This window comes from Mustela nivalis (genome assembly GCF_964662115.1).
Source record: "Mustela nivalis genome assembly, chromosome: 1".
Taxonomy (NCBI): Eukaryota; Metazoa; Chordata; class Mammalia; order Carnivora; family Mustelidae; genus Mustela; species Mustela nivalis.
This window is the reverse complement of record NC_139020.1, coordinates 208,459,882-208,484,515: the sequence shown is the minus strand read 5'-3', so window position 1 is coordinate 208,484,515 and position 24,634 is coordinate 208,459,882. Positions and strand designations below refer to the sequence as shown.

The 24,634-nt window shown below is 53.0% G+C and overlaps 1 protein-coding gene across 10 annotated transcripts in view; it reads left to right on the top strand.

Annotated features, from left to right (window-relative positions):
* Positions 1 to 24,634, top strand: part of DNM2 (dynamin 2) — an 82,012-nt gene that overhangs the window by 3,061 nt on the left and 54,317 nt on the right. The gene's annotated exons all lie outside the window — the stretch shown is intronic.

Below are 24,634 nucleotides of genomic sequence, written 5' to 3'. Positions count from 1 at the left end.
ACAGCACGGGCAGCTCTGTTTCATTGCCACCTCCTGTTGGTTTTCTAAGAATGTGGTCCAAGGGAGAATGGCCCAGCTAGCTCAACCTGTACCAATGGTTGCAGAGCGGCAGCCGGGGGCCCAGGCCTGCGTGCTGGTCTTTTTGTTTCACCTGCGTAGTGTTTAAAATCTTTTTTGTTTCTCATTAGCTGCCAGTATTTATATTTTGCATCAGAATTCAGATTTTTGCAGTGCTTAGCTGCACACCTTTCGAGTGTAGTGGTGGTGTGCATGGGCTCCGGGCCTTAGGCCTGACTTCCAGTGTGTTTGGGTGTGTGATTTTGGCTAAGTGGACTCAGGTTCCTTTTCTGTAAAACGGGATGATAACTAGACCCTCCCCAGGGGGACTGCATGAGTTAATGGGTGTTGAGTGCATTGACCCTGTGCCCATGGCTGCTGTTGTTAACGATCGTCGTATTCTGGCCCCCTTAGGCCTGAGTCTTGCTTGGCATGAGGTGCCACACTCCTCACTATTCCCTAATACTCACCCAGGCTCATTTTACATTTGCCTGGCCCTGGAAACCTTTGAGGTTAAGACCCTTGGCTTATCCGCCCTGTACTAGCATGTGGCCCCAAGAAGGGGGAAGGATGTGGCTCTCCACTGACCCTGGTCTTTTAGCCTCAGCAGCCCAATGAAGGGAGGAGCTTGGGAAATTTTTCCTTGGGAGAAGAGGAGGAAGCTGAGGTTGAGGCCCCCCCCAGCTCAGAATTTCCCCAGGGCTGGGCTTGATCCCATGAGCCTTTCCCCTCTGAACCTTAGTATCCCCAGCTCGGGAATGGGGCTGTTAACAGTGTCCCCTCATGGGCCCCTTTCAGGTGACCAGATGGGTGTGTTTTACCTCTTAAGGAAGATAAAGTCATCTGGTGCCTGTCATTGAGGGTGGAACGAGGACTAAATGCTTGAAAGAGTGTCTAGCACAGGGAAAGTGCTTAAAACGCTGTGCAGTTTTCATTTGTTCACTGAAAAATGTTTCCTGAGCACGCGTACTCATGTGTCCGGCCCTGCTCGGGGGCTGCAGACACGGCCCTGAGCAAGATACCAAAACCCCTGTGCTGGGGGGCAGATAAGAGAGGGGGCAGATAAGGAAGAAACAGGGTGGAAATGGATAACTGTTAAGGACTAGAAGAGCAGGCTCTTGGAGAGGGCAGGGGCAAGTTAGGGTTTTAAATAGGAGGGGGCGGGGGGGGGGCTGTCATGGAAGGCCTCTTTGAGAAAATGACATTTGAGCTAGGACTTAAGCATGTGAGGGAAGAGCCGCTGGTGGAGATTTGCTGGGGGAGCATCTCAGGCTGTGGGAACCGCCAGTGCTAAGGCCCTGAGGTAGGCCTGCCTGCAGGCCAGTATAGCAGGACAGTCAGGGCAGATGAGATTAGCAGCTGCTGGGGTGGGCTGGAGTGGGGGCCTGGGGAGGCTCTGAGCAGAGGGAAGGCTGTGGTGGCGCCATTCCAATCCTTCCGGACGTGGTTCTGGGAAAGCTGAGGGCTCTTGCCTTTGATTTTCAGCTTTACCTTGATTTTCTCAGTGAACAGTACTTGCCGGCTCACAGAGGGGCCTAGTGCCATTTTTCTTTTGACAAGACTCAGCTGCCCCTGGGTCTCTACCATCTCCAGATCCATTTCCATTTGGTCTTGAGTGACGTGTCCTTCCAGGAGACCTGGCCGCACCAGGCGGCCTGGCACACAGTGGGTGCGCGACAGATACCTGTCAGATGACTACTGGCTGCTCCCGCCCCTGCCAGACTGAGGGACCGGCATGTGCCTTCACGGTCATGGGTGTTCGAAGCTGCTTGGAAATGACAGCCGTTTCCACGGTTTTCTCCTTGCGGAGCAAAACTAAATAAAGTTCCTTCGCCTGGGTGGTCAGTAGTACCTGGGCGAGCCTAAATGGGGAGCGTCCAAAGGCGCCTGTGGGAATGTGGCTGTCCCTGTCATAGGTCCACTGAATGACCTCACTTCTCCGGGCCTCACTTCACACATCTGGAGAATGGGGTTCAGGATGTTCCTTCTCCCCTGGGAGCGGACTGAGGCTCAAATGAGCGAATCCTTGTGAAATAGGAGAGCCCTGTGTTTTGCAAAAGACCCAGGTGAAGACTCACCATCAGTTAATTTCTTTTTCCGCAAAGAAAAGGAATTCGTAATTACTTTGTTTATATAAAACCACCTTAGTTTAGCGGAACCATAAATTGAGTACTTCTCGTGCGGCGGGCCTCATTCTGACTTTGGCCCGGCAGGGATCTAACCAGGACCCTCCACTGAGCCAGATCCCGAAATGCTAGCGCGGGCCTCTTACTGGTGTGTTGCTACGTGGAAACGGTGGCTGGGGTCAGATACTTGGTGTGAGAGTCATTTATGCTCACTTAGTCTGTGGTGGTGGGAGTGGGAGACGGGGAGCAAAAATGCCCCACAGTAGCGAACTGGCTAGACAGGGTGTTGGACACCCAGCTATGAATAGCTCCCGGGAGTGAGAAATTTAGCGGTCCGGAAGGCTGTGTGAGACCTGTTCGTTTCCTGGACCCAGCGGAGGGGTGCTCTCGGCTCGTGCAAAGCAGTTGTGTTTTTGGAGCAAAGAGCCTGGGAAGGTGTATGCCGCTGGAAAGCCACCCCCCCATGTGGGTGGTCTCCCCTTATGGTTCTTGGTTTGGTTTTGCATGTTCGGATTATGTTTATGGCCAGGAAGACAGATTTCTCCAGACCTGAGCTCTGGGCGGCTGAGGGCTTTCTCAGACTTACTTGTCCAGGGATACTGGCCCTCACTAGGTACACGGATTGAAATCTCCCTGGCAGTGAGCTGGTCGTTTCCCGCTGAGGGCAGAGGACGAGCCTGTGGACAGTTCTAGATTGAGGGTTTTCAGAGCTCACGCCGACGGAAGGGAACCACGTGTCTCGCCAGGTGTTTGCATTTGGGTCAGAGCCACATCTGCCAAGCTCTTGACGGATTCGAGTGGAAATGCCGAAATTACAGGGCCCTCAATTGCAAGAAAAAATGGGAACATCAGCGAACCCTTAATTTACTGGCGTTGCTAACCACATGCTGTAATTAAGCCCTTATTGTGTGAAAGCTTTGGGAAAATGCAAGCCAATAATGAGATATTTATAGGGCATTAGCTCCCATCCGAATAAAAGACAAATTGCCTTGCCTCTGAAGCAAGATGGCCTGGGAGGGAAAAGACTCCGGTTCTGGGTGCGTTTTGGGATCCTGTTAATATTGGCAGTGAGGTCCCTGATGGGTGCTGTGCTGGGGATTTTCCCTTCCGGAGTCACCCTCAGCTTGAACACGGAGCCGGGTGACTGCTGGCTTCACCGGCTGCTGGATGTTTATGACCCAGTAGGAGGTGATATTTGTCGAGCATCACTCTGTGTCCTCCCCTGGGGACTTCTGTCTAAAAATTGATCATGTGGTCCGGGCAGCCCTAGGCTACTGCTCTTAGCATCCTTGCTTTGCAAAGGTGAGAAAACTGAGGCCAGAGAGGGGAACTGACTCGAAGTCACGCAGGGAGGAGTGCAGGAGCTGGACGGTGAACTGGGCGCATCTCTTCCAGAGCCGGGTGCTCAGGGACATTAGGGGTGGGAAGGCGTGGAGTGGACAGTGGACGCCATGGCCCTTGTGTCTGAGGAGGGGGCCGAGGGGATGGTGGAGCAGCTTCTCGCTCCCAGCATCCTTTGAGGCTGTTAGCCGCGTGTCCAGCCGCACTCTGTCCAGGAGCACCTCCCCTGCCCGGTGCTGGGAGTCCCACGGGGACCAAGATGGACAGAGATTGGGTGAACGGTTATAAGAACAACTTTCTGAACATGAAGTGCGGCGACGATGGTCGGGGACGGAGAGAGTGGCTGGGTGGGGGCTGCTTCAGACAGGGGCTCGCTGGGTGCCCCACAATGCAGCAGGCCGCTCGAAGGCCTGGAGGCAGAGTGTCCCCTGCAGGGGGAAGGGCGGGCATGGAGGGCCCCGCATCCTGCTGGGTCACTGCTGCGCTCTTGGAGAGGGGGCTGAGATGCAGACCTGAGCCAGCAGGCACGGGAGGGTCAGGAGCGTGCCCGTGGGAGGCCTGCTTTCCCTAAACTTTCATTACGTAAGTAGGACACCGAAGGCCAAGTTCTCGTGAAAAGGGAAACTGATGAGGAAGAACAGATGAGGAAGACCAAGCTTCAGCCCCGTCCCGTCCTCCCGGCTCCACGGGGAGCCCCGTCGTCAGGTTGGGGTGGATCGTGCCAGACCCCTCTTGTGTGTTTTTGTCCAGAAATCCCTGCCGGGACCTGTGGAAAATCTGTAGCCCTGCCAGCAGTTGGTTCTTTTTCAGCGTGCCTGCTTTCTAGAACTGAGACCACCCCAGTCACATAGTGTGGCAACTTGCTTTCTGTCACTTAACACGTCCCAGAGGTCTTTCTGCATTGGAGCATCTGTCACTGCTGCTTGGAGTTTCCTGATGGCCCCAGAGGGCTAAGGAATGGAGGAAGGAGGCCAGCGGGAGTTGCCGTGACTGGCCCCGTGAGAAGTGGCGGCACCCTCCGTGTGTGTCATCGATGCTGGGGCCTTGGCACCTGGCACCTTTCTCACTTCGAGGCTGGTCGATGCTCTGTCCCTGTTAACTGGTGAGGAGACTGAGTCAGAGAGGCCTGCCCAGGGATGTTGGGGCTGTGGGTGGCCAGACTTGAACCCAGAACCTTGACCTTCATGGGAGGCCTCCTCCCCTGGGCCTGCTGGCCTGGACCTGGAGTGGCACCCTCAACCTATGACCCAACTTCCGAGGGTCGAGTTTTCACTCTTCCTGCCCTGTTTGTCCTGCACCGTGGCCTCAGAGATTTCTGGAACAAGGCCAGGTGTCGAATAAACCAACCCCCCAGGTCCTCGCAGTGCCCATTGGTGGGCCCAGTACCGCACCTCAGGTGCTTGATGGGCCTTCTTCAGTGGGCTTTGGGGGTGGCCCTGGGCTTCCTCCCACACTGAACAGACTTTCCACATCCCTTGACGTGCTTGCTGTGTGCCAGGCACAGAGCACTCTGTGTGTCCTTTTGGGACGGCCCCATCTTACAGTGAGACAACTGGGGTGGGAGGCATGCAGGTGGGGGTGTCCAAGTCCCCGCACTTGCCCACGGATTCAGTCAGTCAGTATTTGGCCCCGGGGGAGAATGGCGCCCCCCCTCGCAAGCGGCAGAGGCTGGACTTGAATGGGGGCATTGCTGTGAGTGAACCCCCAGAGCTGCTTGTCCTCTCGGGAGGCACAGTGACAAGGGGTGTGGAGGCACGTGGAAGACACAGGTTCTGATAGGGAGCCTTGGGGCGGAAGTGGTGGTTGGGGAATGCTTCCTGGAGGAGGCATAGGTCTTTCTGTTAAGGTGAGGAGAATGGGCAGGAGTTGGCATTCCTTTGAATTCATACTGTGCCCATCCTGCCTGGCTGTGGGCCCCCAGTTTGTGGCTTGACCCTGTTCATTGGTGCGGTCTTTTCTGTTCTTTTCTTTTTTTGGCTTTTTAAGTGTTTTTTTTAAATTTTAAATCCAGTTAGTTAACATACAGTGTTACATTGGTTTCAGGTGTGCAGAATCGCGTCCGTCCCAACACTGGGCGCTCATCCCGACACGCACCTTCCTTCGTCCCCCTTCGTCCCCCTTCCTCTCGGTCGCGGCCGTGTAGTGGGCCGGGTACCGAGGCACCTTGGATATTTGCCAGCCTGCGGGGGGTGGATGCTGAGGCTCTTCCTGGTCATCTAGTCCCAGGGTTTGCACGTGGGCAGGGGCACCTGCACCGCATGTGGGAGAGGAGCGCGGTGGCCGGTGCGGGGTGTGTGGTCCTCCCCTACCCCCAGCGTGGTGGTCGAGACACCATCACGGAGCCGCTTCCCTGGGGTTGGTTTGGGACTGGTCAGCAGGTCCTTCCCCTGGCTTCACCCTGCTCTTCCCCTTTAGCTCCGTCTGCCTGAGAATAGCCGCCTGCACCCTGGTTCCTTGGGTCCTGCCCTCAGCTCCTACCCGCTCTGGGTGCCCTTGGGGCACGTCGGGGCACGTCCCTCCTCTGGCATAACCTGCCCTGGCTTCTGCCTCCCTCCCAACTTCTGTGCTTCCCCCGCTCCTGCCCTCACCTCCTCCCAGTCTCCCCCACCTTCATCCCTCCAGCCACACAGCCTCCTCCTGGAACCCCCCGGGCTCACTGTCACCTGAGGCCTCGTTTGTCCCTTACATGCATCTCCTCTTTGTCCAGAGTTCTGTGTGACCTGCCTGCCTGTCTCTTCTTGGGTCCCTGCGGAAAGCTCCCTTCTCTGCGAGGCCAGCCCTTACCTACCTGGGCTCACACTGGCACTCTCTCAGACCCCCTTCCCTGATGTGTTTTCTTTTGAGCTCTTATTAGCACCTGAAATTATTTTCGTTGTTTTGTCTCTTACTCTGTCCGCACCACCTGTCCCCCCTCCCAACCCCCAACAGAATGGCAGGTTCTCACGGGCAGGGAACTTTGTGTGTTCCTTGCTGTCATGCTACGTAGTAGGAGCATGCGTATTTGTTGAATGAATGTCTCTAGCAATCCGAATTGGATCAGTTTCACTGCACAGACATTCATTGAGAAAAGGGGCTGGAGGACGGGGCTGGGACTCCCTGCTGGGGCTCACAGGGGAGAGTAGGGTCTGGGCTGCTCTAAGGGGGCCAGAAGCATGCGCATCTTCTTCATGGGAAGGACTGTGATTGTCCTGTGGACACTGAGTAACAACAGTACTGCGCTGAGACCCCAGTGCCACCCAAGCTCAGATGTCTGTCTGGCCTGACTTCCCCAGCCATCAGAGGGTCCCCCCCCCTAGGTTGGGGCAGTGGAAGCCCCACAGACCTTCCAGTGAGCTGCCCCCTTAACTCTTGCTTTGTACCTGGCTGCCAGGCAGGAGTGGGGACCACTTTGCCCAGCACGTTCACGGGGGCCCCTTGGTGAGCTCTGAAGCTCTTAAGGCAGGATGCCCGAGTCCCCACTTGGACCAGGGCAGAACTGTGGAAAGAGAGCCACTGGGGGTCGTCTTCCCATAGGGAGCTAGGGGGAGAGGTCGTAAAATACTAGCATGCCTCCCCGGACCAACTTAAAGCACCCAGGGGATTCTGGTCATGAGCCATAGCATGGCAAGCCCGTGCTCTGGAACGGGAGACTTCTTCTGGCTATTGAACCCTCTCGGACCACAGACCCGCAGGGTACGGACAGGTGGCCAGCAGAGCTGCCCAGCCCCTCTGGTGACACCCCCACGCCCAGACGGAGGAGGAGGCGGCATCCTGGAGACTCTGCTGCGTGATACATTTTCTCAGCGATAAGAGTCTAAACGGACCGGCAGGCTGGCTGGCAAGCAGAGCAGGCAGGGACAGTCCCAGCTGGAGTGACAGCCGCCTGCTGGATGATACACCCTGGCACGGCCAGGCCAGCCCCGGAGGACGCCCCTGTGGTGGGCCTGGGACACAACCCTGCCTGTCTCAGGCCATCGGGCCTCTGTGTTCTCTGCTGATGGGGCGGCTTCCTCCGGATGGCCACAGCCTCCTTGTCCAGGAGGCTCACAGCTGGCCCGGTAACCTGGGAGCCAGTGGTTTTGAGGATGATGCCTTCAGACATTGTTCTTCTGCTCCCTGGTGGGGCGGGAGTGCCAGGGTTCTCTAAATCAGGATTAGGGGACTGCGACCAGAGATGGGGAGCACCCGCTCAGCCTGAGGGAGCCTTCCTGTGGTTTGAGTCGGCTCGTGTTGTCTTGCAACACAGAGTTCCCCTCGTCTGGGGGGAAGCCGTTCTGACGGAAGTCCAGCCTCTGGCGTCTGTCCTGCCGACACCTGCCACTGGTGCTGCCAGGCCTCGGTCACCGGAAGGGGGGCCTCTGGGCGCGCAGCTGGCCAAGGAGGGAGGCTCCCCCCGGAACACGCTGCCGGCACCGGCAGAACATGACACGTTGGCTTGAGTTTTCAGTTCTTTTCAAGTTTAAGATTTATTTGTTCATTGTGAGGTAAGAGTCCCTCCTTTAGGACGTACCCGGAGTAAGGCAGAGGTTCCTTGGCCCATTCCCGCCAGTGCCATTAGAAGCCCATGTTTCCTGCCAGAATGTGCCCACCTCAAGCCAAATTCCCGCTCTTCACCATCTGGAGGAGTTTTTGCCTTTGTTTTGCTTGTAATACATTTTTTATATTGGAACAATTTTAGATTGACCAAATTAAGAAGAACAAGTTTTGTTTTTTTGTTTTATTTTTTAAATGATTTTATTTACTTGGGCGGGGTGGGGGGGAATGAGTGGGGGGAGGGGCAGAAGGAGGAGCAGACTGTGCTGAGTGGGGAGCCGACCTGGGGCTCGATCCCAGGATCTTGTGATCATGACCTGAGCCAAAGCTGGCTTAGCTGACTGAGCCAGCCAGGCGCCCCGAAAATAAACAAGTTTTTTTGTTTTTGTTTTTGTTTTTTAAGATTTTATTTATTTATTTATTTATAAATATTTTATTTATTTATTTGACACACAGAGAGAGAAATCACAAGCAGGCAGAGAGGCAGGCAGGGGGGGGGGAGCAGGCTCTCCGTTGAGTAGAGAGCCCGATGTGGGACTCGATCCCAGGACCCTGAGATGAGATCATGACCTGAGCTGAAGGCAGAGGCTCAACCCACTGAGCCACCCAGGTGCCCAAGATTTTATTTATTTGACAGAGAAAGAAGGAACAAAACGGGGGGAGTGGGAGAAGGAGAAGCAGGTTTCCTGCCGAGCGGGGAGCCCAATGTGGGGGTCCTGGGATCACAACCCGAGCCAAAGGCTGGCGCCCAATGACTGAGCCACCCAGGTGCCCTGAAAATAAACCAGTTCTAAGTTTAAAGGAGCAAAGACAGTAGCAAGAGCGCCCATGTAGCCACTGCCCCACGGTACGTGGGTGCCTCAAGCTGAGAAGTGAACCTTGGTAGGTTGTTATCATTAAGGAAAACCAGACTTACTGTGGATTTCCCCAGCTTTCCCCACTGTGTCCTTTTTCTGTCCCAGGACTCCAGCCGGGATGCCACGCTGCAGGCCAGTTATCCCTCCTCCGGAGTCTCTGCTGGTCTGTGACCGCACCACCCTCTCTGCTTGGTTTTCATGCCTTTGGTATTTGACAGAATGTCCTTCAGTTTGGGTTTTTCTGGTATTTCCATGATGAGAAGGGGGCTCCAGGTTTGGGGAGAAAAACACAGAGGTGAGGAGCCAGCCCTTCCCTCCACATCCTGTCGGGTCCATCACCCCTGACAGGTCTTCCCGTGGGTGATGCTGACCTTGATCTCTTGGTCAAGGCGGTGTCTGTCAGCTTTCCCTGCGGTGGTTCACTCTTTTTCTCCTTTTCATACACCATCCTTTGGAACCATTCAAAGGTGGTTCTTGATGGCTTAAATCGGTAATGTGTTCAGTATGGCACCGAGTTCCAAAATTCCAGAATGGATGGAGACGGAGGCCTTGCTCCCTCTCCGCCCCTGCAGCCAGCGCTCCCACAGCTCACCGCCCTGCTCCCCGGGGGCGTGTGCCCGCCCGGGCTCCGGACCAACAGAAGCAAACACGTGTGTGTGTGTTCTCCCTTCCCCCCTGCACAGCTTTACACCCTGGTCGGAGCGGTGAGCTTGTTACTGGACAGTGTTTCTTGGAGATCTCCCCGCATCGGCACAAAGAGTGCCTGCTCGCTCCTCCGGCTTGTTTCCCACCCTCCGGGGATCATTTACATAGAGTAAACGCACTGTTTTTAGCATAAAGTTGTTTTGACAGACAAGCAGGCTTGTGTAGCCACCAGCACGATCAACAGACAGAACACCTGCAGTCCCCCCTAGGAGTCCCCCTGTGCCCTTTTGTGGTCTCTCCCCCCCTCCCCCACCACCGCCCCGTACAGCTGGCACCCCAGGATGGGCTCTCCACCCTGTGGTCTTGCCTTTTCCAGAATCTTGTAAGTGAGCCCACGCGGCTTCTGAGTCCGCCGTGTCTCCCTCTGTGTAGCACACTGGAGAACCATCCGGGCTGAAGGCAACTGACCTTTGGTCCTTTTTCTTGCTGGGCGGGGGGGGGGGGTATTTCATGGTGTGACCGGGCCACGGTCTGCTGATCTGTTCACCCGCTGAAGGCCGGTGCATTGTCTCCAGTTCTCAGCGACGGTGAATAATGCTCCTGGCTCTGTGGCTCGTGAGTCAGGTACATTTTGAGTTAATTTATGTAGGACTTAGGAGATACAGATGGGGGTTAAGATTCTTTTGCATATGAGTGTCCAGTTGTGTCAGTACTCACTCCCTTCCTTCCTTCTTCCTTCCTCTTTCTCTCTCTTTCTCTTTCTCTCCCTCCCTCCCTCCCTTACTTGTTCTCCTCTGGCTCTACTGGGCTCCTCACTCTGTTCCTCAAAGCTGTGAAACAGGGTCCTACCTCAGGGCCTTTGCATATATGCTCTTCCTCTTCCTGGAAAGCCCGTCCCTTGAGATAACCTGATGGATCCCTTGTCACCTCCGCCCGGCCTGTGGTCAGGTCTCCTCCTCCGCAGGCCCTGCCTGGCCCCACTGCTAAAATGCCTCCGTCTTGTTACCCCATCCTCTTGCCCTGCTTGTTTTTTCTTGGAAGCCCTCGTCACTCCCTGTCATGGTTCTGCCCGTTTACTTGGTTTATTGTCCATCTCCACCCAGTAGAAGGTCGGTGCCCTGCTCCTGGGGCCTTGCTCTTGGGGGTGACCCTGCCCTTTGTATGGTGCCCAGTGCATATTAGTTGTTCTAGAAGGCCCACTCCTCCTCGTAAACGAGCCGCACGTCTCAGTCACTAACAGGTATTCCCTCAGCAAAGGCAGCCGGCCTGCTGCGGGCCCTGCTCCGACCTGGGCTGCCCCCTCTGCTGTCGCTGCTTGGAGTCCGGTGGGGTGGGGGAGGCACCCACTGGGCAGGCATGCCACCAGCAGACGGAGGCTGTGCCTAAGATCAGGGTCATGGAGGGAATAAGGCCGGAGGAGGGCAGGATGAGGCCAGGCCACAGTCAGAGGCCCAGGCCTTTCTGGGAGGTTTTGTGTGGGTTGGCAGTAGTTTTTATCCCCTTTTTTTTTTTTTTTTAAGATTTATTTATTTATTTGAAAGAGAAAGAGCGAGCGAGCAGCAGGAGGGGCTGTTCCACCAACTGAGCCGTCTAGGCCCCAGCAGTGGTTTTTATAGATGATGGACTTGCTCCCTTCTTGGTACATGGGTTGCTCTCCCGCTTTTTGTTTTATTTGTTTGTTTGTTTGTTTGTTTGACCGAGCTCATAAGTAGGCAGAGAGGCAGGCAGAGAGAGGAGGAAGCAGGCTCCCTGCTGAGCAGAGAGCCCGATGCGGGGCTCTATCCCAGGACCCGGAAATCATGACCTGAGCCAAAGGCAGAGGCTTTAACCCACTGAGCCACAGGTGCCCTGCCCCTGCTTTTTGTTTTAAAATAGCATCTCTCTGAACTGAAGTATATTTCACATGCCATAAAACTCATCCTTTTTAAAGTACTGTTGGAGGGGACACCTGGCTGACTCAGTCCGTAGAGCATGTGACTCTTCTCTTTTATTTTTAAATAAAGATTTTATTTATTTATTTGACAGAGAGAGATCACAAGTAGGCAGAGAGGCAGGCAGAGAGAGAGAGGGGGAAGCAAGCTCCTCGCTGAGCAGAGAGCCTGTTGGGGGGCTTGATCCCAGGACTCTGAGCTGAAGGTAGAGGCTTTCACCCACTGAGCCACCCAGGTGTCCCGTGACTTTTTTTTTTTTTTTAAAGATTTTATTTATTTACTTGAGAGAGAGAAAGAATGAGAGAGAGCATGAGAGGCAAGAATGTCAGAGGGAGAAGCAGACTCCCCGAGGAGCAGAGAGTCTGATGTGGGACTCGATCCCAGGACTCTGGGATCATGACCTGAGCCCAAGTCGGTTAACCAACTGAGCCACCCAGGTGTCTTTTTTTTTGAAGATTTTGCTTATTTATTTCTCAAAGAGAGGGAGGGAGAGAGTGAGTGAGCACAAACAGGGAGTGGCAGAGGCAGAGGGAGAAGCAGGCTCCCCGCTAAGCAGAGAGCCTGATGCGGGGCTCGGTCCCAGGACTCCAGGATCATGACCTGAACTACAAGCAGATGCTTCACCGACTGAGCCACCCAGGTGTCCCAAGCGTGCAACTCTTGATCTTAGGGTTGTGAGTTTGAGCCCCATGTTGGGTGTAGAGATGACTTAAAAAGTAAAGTTTTAAAGTGTACCGTCAGGTGATTTTTAGCATCTTCATGGAGTTTGTGGCGATCACCACTGTCTAATTTCAGGACCTTTTCATGTCCCCAAAAGAAACTCTGTCCTCACCAGCAGTTACTCCCCACCCCCCACCCCCAACTCCCAACCACTAATTTGCTTCCTATGAATTTGCCTGCTCTGGACGTTTTGTATTGATGGAATCGTACACAACACGGTTTTTGTGTCTGGCTCCTTGCACTTGGTACTGTGTGTTCAAGGTTCATCATTACTATTACATGAATCAAAACTCCAGTCCTTTTCATGGCTGAATAATATTCCATGACACAGATTATGACCCCTTGTGTTTACCTGTTCCCTATTGACAAACATTTGGGTCATTTCTACTTTTTGGCCATCAGGAATAGCACTGCTGTGAACGTTTGTGTACGGGTTTTCGTGTGCACATGTGTTCATTTCTTTTGAGTCTCTTTGTAGGACTGGAATTGCTGAGCCATGTGGTAATCCTTTTTTTTTTTTTAAGATTTTATTTATTTATGTGACAGAGAGCACAAGTAGGCAGAGAAGCAGGCACAGAAAGAAGAGGAAGCAGTCTCCCTGCTGAGCAGAGAGCCTGACATGGGGCTTGATCCCAGGACCCCAGGATCAGGACCTGAGCCTAAGGCAGAGGCCTCAACCCACTGAACCTCCCAGGCGCCCCCCATGTGGTAATCTTTATGGTCAACTTAAACCTTGAGAAACTTACAGTTCTCCCTGGTGGCTGCCCCATTTTACAGTGGACCAGCTCTGTAGGAGAGTTCCAATTTCTCCACATCTTTGTCGACACTTGTTATCTGTCTTTTTGAATTTAGCTTTGAAGTGGGTGAAGTGGTATTTTGCTCTTTTTTAAAATTTTTATTTCCCAATGACTGATGAATTTTGGTGTGCTTAATGACCATTTTTCTATCTTATTTGTAGACATGTCTATTCAAACCCTTTGTCCTTTTTTATTTTTTTAATTTTTTTATTTTTTTAAAAGATTTTATTTATTTATCAGAGAGAGAGAGGGGAGAGAGCGAGCACAGGCAGACAGAATGGCAGGCAGAGGCAGAAGGAGAAGCAGGCTCCCCACCGAGCAAGGAGCCCGATGTGGGACTCGATCCCAGGACGCTGGGATCATGACCTGAGCCGAAGGCAGCTGCTTAACCAACTGAGCCACCCAGGCGTCCCTGTCCTTTTTTAAATTGGGTTTTTTGTCTATTGTTGGTTTATAAAAGCTCTTTATATCTTGTATCAAGACCAATCTCTTATGAGCTATGTGATTTGCAAATACCTTCTCCCATTGAGTTGTCTTTTTACTTTATTGATAGCATCCTTAGAAGAAGACAAATTTTGGGGTGCCTGGGTGGCTCAGTGGCCTCTGCCTTCGGCTCAGGTCATGATCCCAGGGTCCTGGGATTGAGCCCTGCATCAGGCTCTCTGCTCAGCAGAGAGCCTGCTTCCCCTTCTCTCTGCCTGCCTCTCTGCCTACTTATGATCTCTCTCTCTGTCAAATAAATAAGTAAAATCTAAAAAAAAAAAAAAAGAAGACGACAAATTTTATTTTGATGAAATCCCATCCCTGTATTGTTCTTTTGTCACTTATGGTTTTGGTGTCCAATCTGAGAAACTGTTGCTCAATCCATGGGGTCATAAAGATTTAGTCCTGTATTTTCTTTTATAAATTTTCCCCCTATTTTTTGCCACCTGAGTCTAAGACTCCCATGCTTCCTAAACTGGTCATGGAGCAGCTTAGAGTGACACTAGGGCACCTGTCAACCTCAAGAAAAATTCCGTGCAGTGAGATACACTGTAAAACACCACAACGTCCCAGTCCAGTGCCACACCCCACTCAGGTATTAATTTGGCTGTGAGAGACCCAAGGCTTATCTGAAGAAATGGTATTCTTAAGTTTCATATAATTGAGCAGTCCACCTTTTGGATACGACACTGGTCACAGAACCTGTAGATCTTAAAAAAAAAAAAAGGTCAAAATCCTACTAAAACAACCTAAAATGACATTGGTTGTTATGGGGAATGTTTCAGTTAGACAAAGTAATTTTAAGAAGTGCATTTGAAAGCAAGCATTGCCAAATTGAATGAACAGAATCGGATGCCTATTTATTTTTTCATCCCCTGCCCCCCCCCCCCCCCCCCGCCCATCTCTGGCAACTACTGATCTGTTCTCTGTATCTGAGTTTGGCGGGTTTTTCTGTTTGTCTGTTTGTTTAAGATTTCACATATAAAACAGACAGCAATTTTCTTTCTCTGTCTTACTTCACTTGGCATAATGCCCTCGAAATCCATCCCTGTTGTCAAAAATAGCAAGATTTCATTCTTTTTTTAAGTGACTGAATAATATTCCAGTATGTGTACATATAGCACAATTCACCGTTTCTTTACCCATTCATCTATTGATGGACACGTAGGTTATTTCCATATCTTAGTTATTGTAAATACTCTTGTTATATTTTCTTTTAACTATGTTACAGTTTTCGGACTTACATTGAGGTCTGTGATCCATTCTGAGTCAATTTTTATATGTCTTGTGAGGTAAGACTTCAGCTTCATTCTTTTGCATGTGGCTGTCCGGTAGACCCAGTACTATTCATTGAAAAGATTTATTTATTCATTTATTTATTTTAAAAGATTTTATTTATTTATTTGAGAGAGAAAAAGGGAGAAGCAGGCTCCCAGCAAGCCTCATGTGGGGCTCGATCCCAGGACCGTGAGATCATGACCTGAGCCATCCAGGTGCCCCTGTTGGAAAGATTTAGATCTGTTTGGGGAGTACTGCCATCTTAACAATATTAAGTTTTCCAGTCTGTAAACACTGGATGTCTTTTCACTGATTTAGGTTTTTGTGTTGTTTTTGGTGGATTCTGTAGCAGTTTTTATAGACACGATCATGTCATCTTTGAATAGTTTGCTTCTTCCTTTGGATGCACTTATCATTATTATTTTTTTTTCCTGTCTTATTGCCTTGGCTAGAACCTTCAGACAATACTGAATAGAAGTGAGAGTGGAGGGGCACCTGGGTGGCTCAGTGGGCTAAAGCCTCTGCCTTCGGTTTAGGTTATGATCTCAGGGTCTTGGGATCGAGCCCCACATCAGGCTCTCTGCTCGGCCGGGAACCTACTTTCCCTCCTCTCTCTCTCTGCCTACTTGAGATCTCTGTCTGTCAGATAAATAAATAAAATCTTTAAAAAGAAAAAAAAAAAAGAAGTGAGAGTGGATATCCTTGTCTTGTTCTTGATCTTAGAGGGAAAGCTTTAAGTGCTTTACCATTAGTAGGATGTTAGCAGTAGGTTTTGTGTAAATGCCCTCTATCAGGTTGAGATAAATTCCCTTCTGTTCCTAGTTTGTTGAGTGTTTTTATCGTGAAAGGGTGTTGGATTTTATCAAATGCCTTTTCTGCATCTGTTGAGATCATGGTATAGTTTTGTCCTTTACTCTTCATATGGTGTGTTGCATTGATTGATCTTTGCATTTTTGGACGGTCCGGCATTCCTGTGATAAATGTCACTTGGCTCTGGTGCGTAATCCTTTTTATATGTTGTTGGATTTGGCTTACCCATATTTGTTCTGAGGATTTTTTCGGTCTGTATTCATAAGAAATATTAGTCTGTTTTCTTGTCATGTTTTTGTCTAGCTTTGGTCTCAGGATAGTGCTGGCCTCATAGGACCAGTTAGGAAGTGTTCCTTCCTCTTATTTCTTGGCAGAGGTTGTGAAGGCTCTGTTAAAACTTTTTTTCCCCCAAAAGATTTTATTTATTTATTTATTTGACACAGAGAGAGAGATCACAAGTAGGCAGAGAGGCAGGCAGAGAGAGAGGAAGGGGAAGCAGGCTTCCTGCTGAGCAGAGAGCCCGACGCGGGACTCTATCCCAGGACCCGAGCCGAAGGCAGCGGCTTAACCCACTGAGCCACCCAGGCGCCCTCAAAGTATTTTTAATTTTCGTTACGTTTCTGTCTTTGACTCCCTGGTTGTTCAGGAGTGTGTTATTAATTTCCACGTACTTGTGAATTTCCCCAAATTTCCTTCTGTTACTGATTTCTCATTCCATCCCACGGTGGCCAAAGAACATACTTTGTGTGATTTTTCAGTCCCTTGACATTTATGAGTCTTGTTTTATGGCCTAACCTTCATACAGCCTAGCCTAGAGAATGTTCCATGTGCCCTTGATAAGAATGTGTATTCTGCTGCTGTTGGGTGGAGGGTTCTCTGCAGGCCTGGTAGGTCTCATCGGTTTATGCTGGCATCGATGTGTTCTGTTTCCTTGTTGATCTTTTGCCCAGTGTTATGTCCGTGATTGAGGATGGGGTATTGACATCTCCTGGCGACTGCTGTTGACTTGCCTCTGTTTCCCTGGTCTCATGCTCTCTTTACTTCTGCTTGCTGGGCCTCAGTCTAGCCCAGCCGGACTCAGTCCACTTGTTCTCCTGCGTGAGCTTTTAGTTTCCCCTCCAGACCGGGCCTTGGGGTGAGGTGACAGGCCTGTGTGTCTGATGTGCCCAGGGCTGATCCCTGGAAGGGGATTGCTGGGTCGGAGTGGGAGCTGACTTAGAATCATCTTGCCAGGCCTGCCAGGGAAGACTGTGCCAGGGTCCTTCTTGAGGTGCCATCTCCCTCATCAACCAGTCTGGTGCGATAGGGCCCTATATGTGCCAGGCACCTGGCTTCATTCGACTTGTCCTAATCCTGCTGACAGCCCGACAAGGAGGGCGGGGTGACCATCCCCATCTTCCAGATGGAGAAACTGAAACCGGGCAAGGGAAGGCCCTTGTTCAGGCTGTGGCTGAGCTGTCCAGCTGCAGCCTCTGTGCTCTCCACTGTCATGATTTCCCAGCCACTTTGTACCTGCAGGGAGCTGTGACTGGCTGTCCCATCTTCAGAGTTCAGCTCTGTTTCCGGTGTGGTGACCAGGGTGGTGCCGGCAGGTGGGGACAGGAATGAAGCCTGTTGGGTTGGTGCCTCACTTTGGTGTTGGTGGGGAGGGATTGCTGTTAGCTGAGGAGGCTTTGACCTAGGTGATAAAAGCTCTCTAGATTCAGTTTCTCCATCTGAGAAGTGGGGTTGGTGCTTGCCCCTGTGAAGGCGGAACAGAGACTCTTGTGCACAGAGCTATGTGCTGTGTTGTGTGCAGCCTGGAGACGCTAGCCCCTCTTACATGCGCTTCTCAGCACGTGTCGTGTGCCAGGCGCGGTGCCGGGTGCAGGGGAGCAGGCCGTGAACAAAGCAGACGGTTTAGAATGGGACCCGCTTGCAGGAAGGAAGCATGGAGAGGGGCCAGAGCCCAGCCTGGCGAAGCGCTCAGGGGACCTCTCCCTGCAGGTGCCATTCAGCCAGTGTCCAAAGAAAGAGTGGCGGGCGCTGTAGGGGCATCTGGAGGCAAAGGAACCCAGAAGGAGACTGAAGTCAGATGTCCGCGGGGCGCGGAGGCGGGAACTGGGGGAGCCAGCAGAGAACGGCAGGGAGGTGATGGGGCTCTAGCTTTGGGCCTTGCGGGCTGCAGGAAGGATGTTGGTTTTGTCCCAGGTTTGCTGGTGGGTTTTAAGCATGTGGCAGCGTGATCTGACTTGTGGTTCGCAAAGCTCTCTCTGGCTGCCGGGCTGGAAACACGGGGCAGAGCAGGGTTGGGACACAGAGGGCTGACCGGCACCCAGGGGACTCAGCCTAAAGGGTTTGGGACCGAGCATGGGACGGGGATATCTTCGGGTGTGTTGAAGGCAGGATTCGCTGATAGATCGGCTGTTGGGGGTGAGAAAGGGATGGCCAGAGAAAGGGTGGTAAGGCCATCCTGTCTTGCGTGACACCCTCTGTTTGGAAGACATCTGGGAGAGGCTCTAGCGAGGGGACTGGGGAGGACGTACACCCATTCTCCTTGGAGAAGGAGCCTGCAAGGAAGATGGTTCTGGGATGCTGGGAGTGTGGTGGGGCACTGCCTGGCTTTCTTTTCTTTTTACCAGCAGCCTCCGTCTGGCTCAGTTGGGCCCCCTGCCCGGTGACATGCGCAGAACTAGGGATCCATGTGTGGCCAACCAGGCCCTAGAGATGCAGTGGGACTCACTGACGCCCCAGCACCTGCTCTGTCTTCTCCTGTCCCCGCCACACCCCATTTTATAGATGAGGCTGGGCCCAGGATGTGAGTGACCTTGTTGCCAAGGTCACACAGCCGGCATGCCGCTGGGATGGCTGTGTCATCCAGGCTTTCTGCTGCAGGGTGAGCAGTGAGGATGCTCAGGTGACCCCCAGGAGGGCAGACTCAAGAGCCTGGGTCCCTAACTGCCAGTGGTTTTTCTGTTAACTGTGAAAATTCTTCTTGGCCAATAGGTTGCTTTGGTGCTTCTCAGTACAACTGAAAAGTTAAAAATTAATATATACCTTTAAAGATTGTATTTATTTATGAGGGAGAGAGTGCACAAGCAGGGGGAGCAGCAGAGGGAGAAGGAAAAGCAGGCTCCCCACTGAGCAAGGAGCCCAATGTGGGGCTTGATCCTAGAATCCCGGGACCATGACCTGAGCCAAAGGCAGACAAGTACTTACTGAGCCACCCAGGCGCCCCCAGAATTAACGTTTACCTGTTACAAAAGTTGTAAAAAAAAGTTATGGAAGACTGAAATTCACGTCATGTTGGAAACTTAAAACACAAAGTTTTTCCACTTGCCTTCCATACATGACTTCCATTAAGGCTCCGTGTCCCCTCCAAGTTTGTTGTCCCCACACAGGCAGGAATGTGCACAGGCATTAAAAAAGAAGTTTGGAGGACACAGTCAGTTCTGTGCATCACACTTTGCTTTCGGCACTGTGGGCCTGGATTGCGTCTTGGGCCAGCTCCAAGATTGATTTAGCCAGTGCCATGCCAGTGGACATCTAGGTGGTTAACAGATTTCACTCTGGAAAGTACTGCCACAGGGAGAGGCTAACCTTTTTTCTTTTAAGATTTTATTTATTTGACAGAGATCTCAAGTAGGCAGAGAGGCAAGCGGGGGGTGGGGGAAGGAGGGCCCCCATGGAGCAGAGAGCTTGGTGCAGGGCTCAATCCCAGGACCCTGAGACCATGACCTGAACCAAAGGCAGAGGCTTACCCACTAAGCTGCCCAGGTGCCCCGGGAGAGGCCATCCTTAGACCCATGGAGGAGATTGAAAACAGGGTGATGTGGGGTGGGGGTGTCAGCAAGGGACAGTTAAGACTCTCAAAAGAGTTGACATCTGAATTGAGTTCTGAGTGACCAGAGGAAGCCAAGATTGTGGAAAGGCTCAGAGGAGATGGTCATTCCAGGCAGGTGATGAGTACGTGCAAAGGTCCTGCAGCAAAAGTAGTTTTGGCCTGGCTGCTGTACCTTGACCAGCAGTGTGGTTGAGGGAGTGAGTGAGGGTGGCGGTGAGGGTAGGGAGGTGATAGGGCAATTTCTCAGGGCCTTGGAGGCCATCAGGAGCCCTTTGGAGCCGAGGAGGGTCATGGTCAGATTCTTATCGTGTCGCTTTCCCTTGATTTTATAGGGCAAATGGTTTCTTTTGGGTAACATGGCAAGAACTTTGCAAACCCTTCCAACTACCATCTGAGGCAGGTGACATTATCCCCACTTTACAAATGAGGAAACTGAGGCACAGAAAGGTGCCCAGACATGGGCGCCTGGGTGGCTCAGTTGGTTAAGCGACTGCCTTCGGCTCAGGTGGTGATCCTGGAGTCCTGGGATCGAGTCCTGCATGGGGCTCCCTGCCCAGCGGGGAGTCCGCTTCTCCCTCTGATCCTCCCCCCTCTCCTGCTCTCTCTCTCTCATTCTCTCCCTCTCAAATAAATAAAATCTTTAAAAAAAAGAAAGAAAGAAAGGTGACCAGACCTGCACAGATAGTCCCGAAAAGAGTTGGGAGTGCCTGGATTGATTCCAATTCTGGTCTAAGAGGCCTAGGAGCCACGGCTGCTCATCTCCATGGGCCACTTCTTCTCCTGGCCTGGCCTCCAGATGAGACCTTGGAGCAGGTGACCCTATGGCCGAGAGCCAAGGGTGGGGCAGATTCTGGAACCTCAGGATTGCTGAGCAGGGAGGAGGCTGCTGGGGATTTGTGAAGGGGAGGCACCTGGAGTGGAATTGGCAAAGTCAACAGGACGGCCCACCCCCCTTCTGAGCCTCAGTCTCATTGGACAGTGGCACATTTGGTCCCGCATCCCACAGACATTGGTCACCTGCCTCCTGCCTGGCTCGCTGTTGAGAGCTGAGGAGAGACTGGAGAACATGCCAGGCAGAGGACCAAGCTCCCATGAGGTTGCTCCTCTAATGGGCAAGGGGGGAAGGGACAGACCACCACTCTATGGACAAATGAGTAAATTGGAAGGTGCCAGTCATGAGAAGAATGGAGAATTGAGCCAATGGCTTATAACAGAGCAAGACCTCATAATTGGGGGTGCCGAGCAGTGGGTGCGGAAGAGGTAGTCAGGAGTTGCTAGTTGGCTCTGTGGATATTGCAGGGAGAGAGTTGCTGAGGGAGTAGCCAGTGCAAAGGCCCTGAGGCAGGAACCTACCTTTTTTGGGGGGAACATGGCAGAGAACAGTATAGCGGGAGCTGAGTGAGTGGGGGACAGGGCTGGGGTGGTGACTGGCAGGTCGTGCGGGGCCTTGTGGGCCTCAGAGAGGACTTGAGGTTTTACCCTGAGGGATGTGGGAGCCTTGGGAAGTCTCTGAGCAGAGGGGGGCATGCTCTGACGTGGCATCCACAGGCACCCTGTGGGGTCTCTGGGGGTGAGGGTGGGTAGCTGGAGAGTAGCCAGAGAGTCAGCAGCTGCGCTGGTCCAGGCAAGCATGGGTGGCTTGTGTGATGGCCTTGGATGTGCAGAGAAGGGGGTGGGTTCATGCTCGCTGTGCAGGTGGAGCTAGCGGGGCTTGCTGCAGGGCGGGGTGGGTGGTGACGGCTGGATGGAGCCCTGGGTCTGCAGTCTCAGTCAGCCTGCCTGCCCCTCGCTGTGACCCCAAAGATACACTGGCACCTGCCTGGGGCCACTGAGTGTGGGCTGGGCTCTGGGTGACCAGTGGTTACTGTTGGATGGCATCCAGATGGGTGGTAATGAGGCAGGCACTGGGTGGGGACCGTGGGGCATGTGGACTGGTTGGTGAGGCTCCAGAGGCCGAGCGGTGAACTCTGCCTCTGTTCTAGCAGAACCACAGCGGAGCCCCTGGGGGGCATGAGGGTGATTGGGGGGGCCTGCCTCATTGACATCCCACTTGTGTTCCCATCACAGCTCTGCTCCTTCCTTACTGGGTTGCCTGGGCACGCCCTGAAACTCCGAGCCTTAGTTTGCCTACCTGGCCCTGGTATCGTTCTTTTGGTGTTGCTAGACGGTCTGCTGAGATGTTGGCAGAGATGGGCTTAGAGCTGGGCTGGGGACAGCCAGTGCTCCCCGTCTAGTCTAGGCTCTTGTCGGCCTGAGAGAGTGAGTTGGGTACAGACAGGTCCCTTGAGCATGGGTCTCCTGCTGAGGGCTCTTCCTGTAAATGGTGCTGTGCTGAGGTCTCCTGGTCACACTGAGGCTTTGAGTGACCCCCACGAGGATATGGTGAAGAGGAAGGGATCCCAGCCTCAGGCACTTGTTGAGGCTCCTGCCATCATGCCGCCCAGGTGAGGGGTGACCTGGGCTCTTGCTAGCTCTGACTCATCCTCTGCTGGCTTATCTGTTTTTTTCCCCTCCCCCGGAAGGCCTCCACCTCCCCACTCGTCAGCCTGGGTTTTAAACCTCCATTGTTCCCTCAGGCAGGCAACCCCGCCCATGTGGGGGGCTGGAAGCCAAGGGTTCCTGGTGGGATCTTAGGCTCTGTTCAAACAACAGTAAATAAACAGCTGGGGCTTCTGATCTGCCCCCCTGGTGCCACCTCCTGTTGTGCCTTCCCCTCCCTGCTGGGCTTTGAACCCAGGCTGTCTGGCTCCAGAGCCCATATTCCTCCGGGTCACTCACCAAACATTTCATGAGCACCTGCTGTACACCAGGCACTGTTCTAGGTGCTGGAGATCCAGTAGTGACCAGGCCAGGTGAAGTCGTTTGCAGTCATTTCCAGAGGCTGGAAAGCAGTGCAGGGGTGGGATGGGGGTGGTGGGATGGGCAGGCAGAGGACCCTGTGAAATGTGGGATGGATCGAGTGACTTCAGGAGGAAGGCTTGGATCCCTGGTCTTTGCTTTAGAGGAAACCCGGGAGGAACCCGGGAGGAGGACCATGCGGCCAGGCCCGGGCCTGGTTTTCTTCCCAGGGGAGGGAAGCCCCAAGAGAGCTCCCCCACTGCCCCGCGTCAGAAAACCCTCTGGGTGGGCCTCGGGGCACAGCCGGACAGGCCCCTCCTCACCGAGACTCTTGGGAATTTCTGGGGAGCTGCTCTTGTGGGGGACTGTCCAGGCTGCGGGTGGTGTTGCTTCTCTTTCCACTCAGCAGTCTGAGAACTTCTGGAAACAGTCAGAGGAGTCCCGGGGCTCCTGGTGCTCCTGGACTGGTGTGCAAGGCCCTGTGCGCTTGCCCAGCCCCATCCTTCAGCCTTCTCCCCCTCGGGCCGCGCCTCCTCTGTCTAGGCTGCACCCCCGGTCATCCTTCCCGCTCCCCACCAAGTCCCCGCCCCAGAAGGCTGCCTCCGCTGCATGTGCCCAGAGCGCTCAGGGCTCTCTCGGGCGGCGTGCTGGTCCTCGTGTCCTGCTGAAGCTCTCATTGTCGGGTGTCTGTCCAGTTACCATTGTGCTCATGGTGCCTGGCCCCCCAGCCACGCCCAGAACAGTCACAGGACAGTGTGTGCCGATACCAGTGGCCGAAGGCTAGGCCCCGGCTGGGGAGATGCCAGCGGCTTTTGAGTCAGATGTGCAGGCCCAGAGGCCCGGTGAACTGGGGTCAGAGGACAGACCCCGTGAATTTCAGTTCACAGTCCCACCACTCCCTGACGCCTAGTGACCTTGTTTTGTTTTTTTAATTCTTTTTAAAATAAATGCATACACTCAGGAAACCACCGGACAGATCAAGATAGAGGATGTTGTCATCCCAGAAAGTTCCTCGTGCCCCTTCTAATCAGTTCTCCAAAGGGAACCAACTGCTCTGATTTCTATCTCCAGAGACAAGTTTTGCCTGTTCAGGTCCACCCTCTGACTCAGCAGGAGAAATGGGGGTGTGTGTCTACGAGAGGCACGTGTGCAAATGTTCACAGCAGCTGTATTTGTAATGCCCCCGAACTGGAAAGACCCCAGATGTCCCGTTAGCGAGAGAACGGATAAGCAAACTGTGTCCCATCCATGTCCCCGAACATGGGTCAGCAGGAAAAAGGATCCTGTGTCGCTCACACACGTGGCGCGGGAGGGATGTGTTCCCATGTTTCTGTATCGTTCCATCACGGACCCGTTGGGTTGCATCAAAGAGGCAGAGTGGGAGATTCTGGCAAAAGACACGCACACTGTCACTGGCGCTGTCGCTGATTCTGTGTTGGAGGACCTGCACTGATGGAGGATGCCGTGTCTCTGATATGCGAGGGGTCTCCTGTCCCTGCCTCTCAGGTCTTTGCCTCTGAGCCAGGGGGTCAGGGGGCCTGGGACTAGGGCCAAGGCCATGTGTGGTTAACACATGAGGTTAACAGCCACCGGTGGGCCTGCCCTGCCCTGGGAGAGCCTGGCATCTGCCTCGAAGTGGCTTTGCTCTTCTGGAGACACTGGGCTGCCCCCTCTGGCGAGGGTCTTGATGAAGAGGGGACTTTTAAGGCCTGGTGAGCTGGGGGCCTCCTTGCTGTTTCCCTGCCCTGCCGTTCCGCAGCCCTGCATGTGGCTCATTTCTTGTTTCTGCTTCTCTGAGGAGCCTTCTCTGACCATCCCAGGGGGGATGCCCCGTACCACTTGGCCTGTGTCCTGCCCAGATTGCAGATGACCTAAATATTTATCTAAGCACACTCCTTGTTTGAAATTCTCCGAACCTAGATCCTTTCTCCATTTTTACGTGACAACACAAGAATCCTCTGCATGGCTTTAATGATCTCTGAAAGTCCCCCTTCTACTCCAGTGCTCCCCTGGATCCCTGCTCTTTGACTTTCCTTTCTCACTGGTCCAGAGTGCCTTCTGGTCGCCCTACTTGGCAGGCATCCACATTGCTAATGTGAGCAGGTGTGGATGGTGCCTATTTCTGTAGTGAAATATACAGGATACATTTTTTATTTCACTGTTTTATCGAGGGATTGTTTCTGTATTAGGAAATCTACCCGTTTCAAATGCAGTGATATTTTTAGTAAATTTACAGTAAGTTATTAGTAAGTTGACCACCACAATCAAGTTTTAGAACGTGTCCAGCATCCCAGAAATCTCTCTCCTCGTTTCCCACCCCTGATCAAGCACTGATCTACTTGCTGCCTATATTGATTGGTCTTTTTGGGACATGAAACATCGTATTTTGTCATCAACTACTTTGACTTCATCTTTC